This window comes from Microtus pennsylvanicus, chromosome 2, assembly GCF_037038515.1.
Source record: "Microtus pennsylvanicus isolate mMicPen1 chromosome 2, mMicPen1.hap1, whole genome shotgun sequence".
NCBI lineage: Eukaryota > Metazoa > Chordata > Mammalia > Rodentia > Cricetidae > Microtus > Microtus pennsylvanicus.
The window spans coordinates 121,809,208-121,815,786 of NC_134580.1; positions in this window are offsets into that span (position 1 = coordinate 121,809,208).

Consider the following 6,579-nt stretch of genomic DNA (forward strand, 5'->3'; position numbering starts at 1 on the left):
AAGCAAGATCCGTTTAATCTTGCCTTTTGCGGTTTACTTTATAGCAGGACAAGCCCTTGTGGCTACACAAAACCTAGACCAAATAAAGGCATCCTCTGAGGCTGGATGCTCCACAGCCTGTCGTCATGGTTGGTGGTCCTGGGGAGGAAGGCGGGGCAGCTCCTCTGCCATGCTGCATTGAGACAATGGATGGAGCTGCGCTGATGGATGGGTATAGATGAAAATTGATATCCACTGATTTAATCATAACGAGCAAACACACCGTACCATCACTCCAGGCCTCTTGACCCACTGTCATTTTGTAACTCAAAAACCAGAGAGATGGCCTCTGCTCTTACTAATTAACCATTACCTGCCCCGGTCACCCGGGCACTTCCAGAATTCTTTGTAGATGCATTGCTGTTTGGAGTCCTTTTAAGATAGAGCAGAAGAACCTTGTATCACAAACTGGGCAAGTTTTGAGTCAGGCCTCTCTTGACTGTATTGGGAAAGACGAGGGAGCCTGCCATTTGAGGGAGTCAGCCTTCTTAAGCGCTTCCATGTTTTCATTCTCTCCTGAGGTCCAGACAGCACCGCATTTAATTTTGGAGCTCCTAAAAACCAGCCCTAAATGCCCATTAAGAAATCATTTGCTACTGCGAAGCTTTCGACTGCTGAATCTAAATTAATAGATTACTTTGGGATAATGTATTGGATATTTATAGGGGCTTCACAACCTGTTTTGATTCTTTACCGGGGTGAGTGAGCTTCAAGGCTCCAGTTGATGAGAAAGTCCATTGGGGAGGTCCCCTAAGGAGCTGCAGCTGACAGCCCTTCTGTGGGAGGAAGCTGGCTCAGGCTTAGATACAAAAGGACCGCTTCCCAGGGTGGAAGAGATTGGTAGGAAGAGGTAGATGGCCTCACAACCACAGTGGGTGACGGAGGAGGTTAAATGGCAAGTATAATGGTCTCAAAGTGGCAGGAAGGATGTTCAGACAACTGCCAGCAGGTTGGTAATAGTGGGTGTAGGGAGAGGGAGATCACAGAGGGCTAAGGACAGAGCTAGACCTTAGAGTAGCGGAGCCTGCTCATTCTTAGTTCTGCTGTCCATGTTTACAGGGCTGTCTCCTGGTCTTTCCCAGACTGGTGTGTTCTGGTTCTTCAGCAATGTTTCCTGTAACTGTGACCCTTGAAAATTTGTTTGTAGCTCTGTTATTGTGTGCCCAAGGCACCTTGGTGTGAACATGTGCATGTTGGTCTCAACAGGCCGGGGTATGGCTTAGACCAGGGAAACCTTGGGATAAGTTACTATTCCAGCTGCTGGACGCTTTTCTCCCTCCTCTGTCGGATGGAGGCAGCACTTCCCTTTGCAGCATGGTTGTAAGACTAGACAACAGGATGCTCAAAGTCAGAGCAGCAACCCATACAGGTGCATCCCATGGGTGAACAGACACTGACTGTATCTGCATCCCATTCTTGGCTAACCGGGAGCCTACGGGTAAGTAAATCCCTGAATTAATCCCATACAATCACTGCGATTTTAGCGGACACAGCCTGTTGATGGAGGAAGGTCATTGGTTAAAATAAAAGAAGCTGCTTGGCTCTCATTGGTTAGGAGATAGGTGGGAGGAGTAAACAGAACAGAATGCCGGGAGGAAGAGGAAGTGAGGTCAGACTCCACAGCTCTCCTCTTGGGAGCAGACGTCCGCCATGCTCCCGGCTCCTGGGCAGACACACGCGATGAAGCTCTGAAGCTCCAACCCAGGATGGACTTAGGCTAGAATCTTCCCGGTAAGACCGGTGCTACACAGATGATAAGAAATGGGCTAGTCCAGGTGCGAGAGTTAGCCTAGAAGAGGCTAGATAGAGATGGGTCAAGCAGTGTTTAAAAGAATACAGTGTCTGTGTAATTATTTCGGGGCATAAGCTAGCCGAGCCAGGTGGCTGGGGTCTTGGGGACGCAACCCTGCCACCGCTCCATATTACTACAGCCTGTGGTCTGTTGAACTGTTGTTACAGTTGTGTTGGTCCTTCCTCCCAACCTCATATCATCTTCAGACCTGTTCATGTTGCCCATTGTACTGAAACCAAGCTGTCTTCCATTGTACAGCATTTTGATGGTTAACCCAGTGATCTTGTCAAACAATATAGTATAGCACAAGCTGTTACTTTACAAACTCATCCTGCCTCCCAACTTGCTGAGTTCTTTCTCACAGATTCTCAAACCGTCTGTATAATTGTCTATTCTAGAATGTTCTAGGAGCTCACATTGTACTGGGATGTTTGTATTCTGCCATTCATTCTTGGAAACTGATTTTTTTTGACATGTTTGGCTTTTTGTTTTCTCGTTTTAGCATTAATCTCTTAAAGCTACTCTGTGATAATTCTATACCACAGAGTCTGTACTATAGTCTGTACTATACCTTTAAAATGGTCTCAAAGCCTTTTTGAAACTTGATTTCATTCCAATATATAATCATCTCCTCACCTACCTTGCCTTGAAGGCCACTTTTATGATGCTTATTTTATCCTTTTTGAGTTTCAAATGTTTGTTTGGAGGAGTAGGTAAAGTAATTAATTTGAGCCCTTACCCATGGCCAAAAGCTAGATTCCGCCCTTTGCAGGCGTGAGCTAATCACCACAGCGCTCTGTTTTCTCCAGTGGAGAAACAGACTTAGAGAGGGGAGCGACATCAGGAGCTGGGAAGGGTGTGACGTTTTACCTGATTGACCGGCAACCAGTTAGCATGCTGCAGTATTGGAGGGGGTGTGGTACTTGCTGGCAGAACACAGGGGACCCCGAGCCAGGACAGGGCTGAGCATCACTGTAGCAACTGCAGGGTCAATATTTGTGTCATATCCATAAAGCAGGTGACACTGAAGGCCCTATTGTCTGTACTGCCTGATCTTTGCTTTGAGGAAACCCTCTCCTGTGACTGTGGCCTGTGTACAAACTTGGAGAGGAGTCTCAGAGCCAATTTAGTTGAAGAGACACCAGAGAGAACTCTCTCAGCAGCTGTATTTGTTACTTTTATCAATACTATGAGCAGGTGTCTGGTAGAAAAACAACTTAAAGGGTTCAGATATTGACCTCTTGACCCTGTGTGCATGGTGGGCAGAATGTCATAGTAGCAGGAGCATGTGGCAGACACACACACACGTGCATGCATGCACACACACGCGTGTACACACACACACAGAGGTGAAAGGAAGGATAGAAGGATGGAGAGAATAGCTCTCAGGGAAGGGATAAGATTCCTTCAATGTCCTATTCCTAGTGACCTACTTCTACCAGCCAAGTTCTACTTCCTAAAATGCTAATACTCGCTAGGGACCAAGCATTCAAAACATTATCCTATGAGGGTTCCACAATCATGACCTAATACAAACCTCCATTAGGTGATAGGGCCCCGGGATTTGAAACTACACGAAGGACCCACATAACCACCGAGTGCATGAAAATAGCACTGAGGTATGGTGCCACATCTCACTGGTCACCTGCTCCTTATGCGTGACTCTAACCTGCAGTCATGATCAGGACACTGTTGTAGTTACCCCTTCTGCACACTCTCCTTCCAGCTGATGACTTCTTGCATATTTGCAATGCAAGCCGTGCCTTGCCCTTGCCTGGGATCCTGGCCCACTTCCTTGTTGCTTCTTAGGTTTGGCCATGGAGATTGCTGGTGGGCGGAACAGTTCCGACTGAGGGAGTGAGGGGAGTGTGGCTGTGTCTTCCACAAAGGCCATATCAACTGCTGACAGTCCTTCCTCTCCTGCAGAATTTTCCAAGATTCATCCTCGATGCAGGCGTTCTGACAGCCTTCACGGCTACCAGCTCTAGGTTGCGTCGCTTCTCTAGCCTTGTGGACTTCTGTTAGCCATTCCTTCATCAGCTTTGCCATCACCTATGCCACTGGCATTTAGAAATCCTCGTGTGTGCCTGGTTGTCTTGTCCCAGTGATTTCTTTCCTCCTGAAATGAACCTTCCCTCTACCACTTTGTTCTTTGGACTTGAAGTCATGTACAGTGACACCGTTTCTCTCCCTGTACATTTTTTGGAACATTATGGGGATCTTCCTACTCTTTTTAAAATTGCTTTATTGCTTTCTCAGAGTCAGGAAAGCTGCCCCCGTGGCTAACTGGAAGTGCTTTCTGAGTACGCAGCTCCCTTTTACTTTGAAGCCTGGTTTGAGGTCCTGAATTTTCTGTTGGGTAGGTGAGCGCCCTGTGTGTACACATTGCATTATACTACAGGTCAGACAAGGGCATGTATTTCTCCTTTACTTGAGAGAAGGGATGAAAATATTTCATGGGTCTAAAAGCCTCTGGATTTCCACCATACCATGCAATGTAGTCACCACCTAGCTACATGTGTCTAAACTCATTTTAAAAAATTAAAAGACATCAGCAGGTCTGAGTTGGAACTTGCTGCAAAAGCCACACAGTTTTTCAAACCCAGTAGTTCTCAGATAGAAGAGTCAAGAGAAGCAGAATTGCTTGGGAACTTCTGAAAAACAAAGTCTCAGGCTGTGCCCCAGAGTTGAGTCAAAAATGTAGGTGCATTCCTGCAGCGGGTTCAACAACCCTGCAATTGATGTTGATTTAGTTAAGCTTTGAAAATTCCTTTCCTTTCCTTATTCCAGGTAGAAGACTCAAGTGCTAGACGCCGAGGTGAAGGCATTATGTTCCAGGGCCAGCCAGCATTCTCAGTCTAAGCGGCACATTATAGTCACCTGGGGTGGGGGGAGATTTCAAAATCTCACAGTCCTGTGTCAAAAGCCAGTAGAATTTCCCAGGCATCCTCAATGAGCAACTAAGGCAGAGAAGCCCAGGCATACTAGATCTTCCAATATTCCCTCCCCCCCCAGAGTTTCTCAGCTGTCTTCATCCTCTGTTTAAATCATAATGTACATGGGCATTGGTTTGCTGGAACAGTCATTTCTAAGCTAGAGAAAATCCTTCACCATTGCGAAGATGGAGCCACCAAGAAGACAACTGACTTGTGTGAGATGAACGAGACAGTGACTGATCCAGAGTGTGAAAGAAATGACCCTGATTCTCGGGAATGGTTCGTTCATTTGCCTATGTTAGAGTGATGGTTTCTGGGCACATAGACATAAATGCCACTGAGGCCTTGAGCCGGGATGCACAGTCTACTAAAACAGACAAGACAAGAAACAACAGCAGTGGAGGGTGCTTCAGTAAAAGTAGCAACAAGAGGTTTATAATATAGCCAAGCAAGTATTCCAAATCCATGGGAAGGGATGGATGTCTGAGGGAATTTTCAAGGAAGCTTGTTTGGCCGTCTAGGGCACATCTTATTCAGGTAATAGCAGATAGCTTGTCTAAGGATGTATCCAGAGAACACACCTGGAGAAATGGAGCATCCTGGGACCCTCAAGGAAGGTTCAGTGCTTAGACATAGTCCAAAGCTTTGTTTATCAGTGCCCTTTGCCAGGGCATTCAGAAAAATCAGAGCAGTTGCGTGAGAGCAATGCCAACACACTGGATCCTGGGTCATTTTGGATGACATCTTAGAGACAAATGTACTGTGGTCTTAAGATCTTAGCTGTCTCTTGATCAAGCACAGAGCTGGCTTCATCGTGGCCTGATGTGCAGGGAGGGCGGCAGCTGAGGAAATGGCTGCAGATGATCTGTGCACAGAGCGGGAAGAACGGATGCTGCTCCAGAAGAGAGCATGAGTAGGAAGGAGAAACCAAGCCATTATCTGGTTAGAAGCCTCAGATCCTGCCTGCTCCCATTTGAAGGCAGTGATGTAAGGAATGACCTTCATCAAGCCTCCTGACTTCCAAGTCTTCTGCCTGTCTGTTGCAGTAGCCATGCTTCCTGCAAAGGAACACAGTGAGACCGCCAGATGATAACTCCGAGGGCCACATACAGCCCAAAAGCCTGAAGCTCAGTCCATCCTGCCACAGTGAGAGAATGGAGATGGAGAATGGAGTGTTATGCTTTCTGTGAAGCTTTCCTTGCAAACTCTTGGTTTAGGCTTGGGTTCCAAAAGTTCTGGGATCAGGTCAGGTCAAGGTACAGGGTGGAGAGAGGTTTGGTGGGTCTCCATAGGTACACTACTTTTTTCAGTGTTTTGATTGTTTTTTTCTTCTGGCATAAGTAGAAATGAATGTTATAGTCAGAGTTTCCTTTGGGAGCCACGAGCCAGCTCCCAAATAATGACATGGAGACTTATTATTAATTATGAAAGCTTCGCTTTTAGCTTAGGTGTGTCTCAACTAACTGTTATGTCTTAAATTAATCCATTTATATTAATTTATGTTCTATCACATGGTGTTACCTCTCTTCCATCTTGTACCTCCTGTTTCCCCTCTGTGTCCTTTGGTGTCTCACTGGCATGATCTGTGAGGATTTTTCATCCTCTTTCCCTCTCTCCCTGGAAATCCCACCTATCTCTCCTGCCTATCTAATGGCCACTCAGCTCTTAGTAAACCAATCAGAAGGTATCTTAGGCAGAGACTTATCTTTACAGTATACACAAATATTCCTCAACAGAATGTTGCTATTCAATAAGAAAACCCAAGTACCAGAAACCGTACTAGAGAGTATGAGAAACCTCCATTCAAGTTGT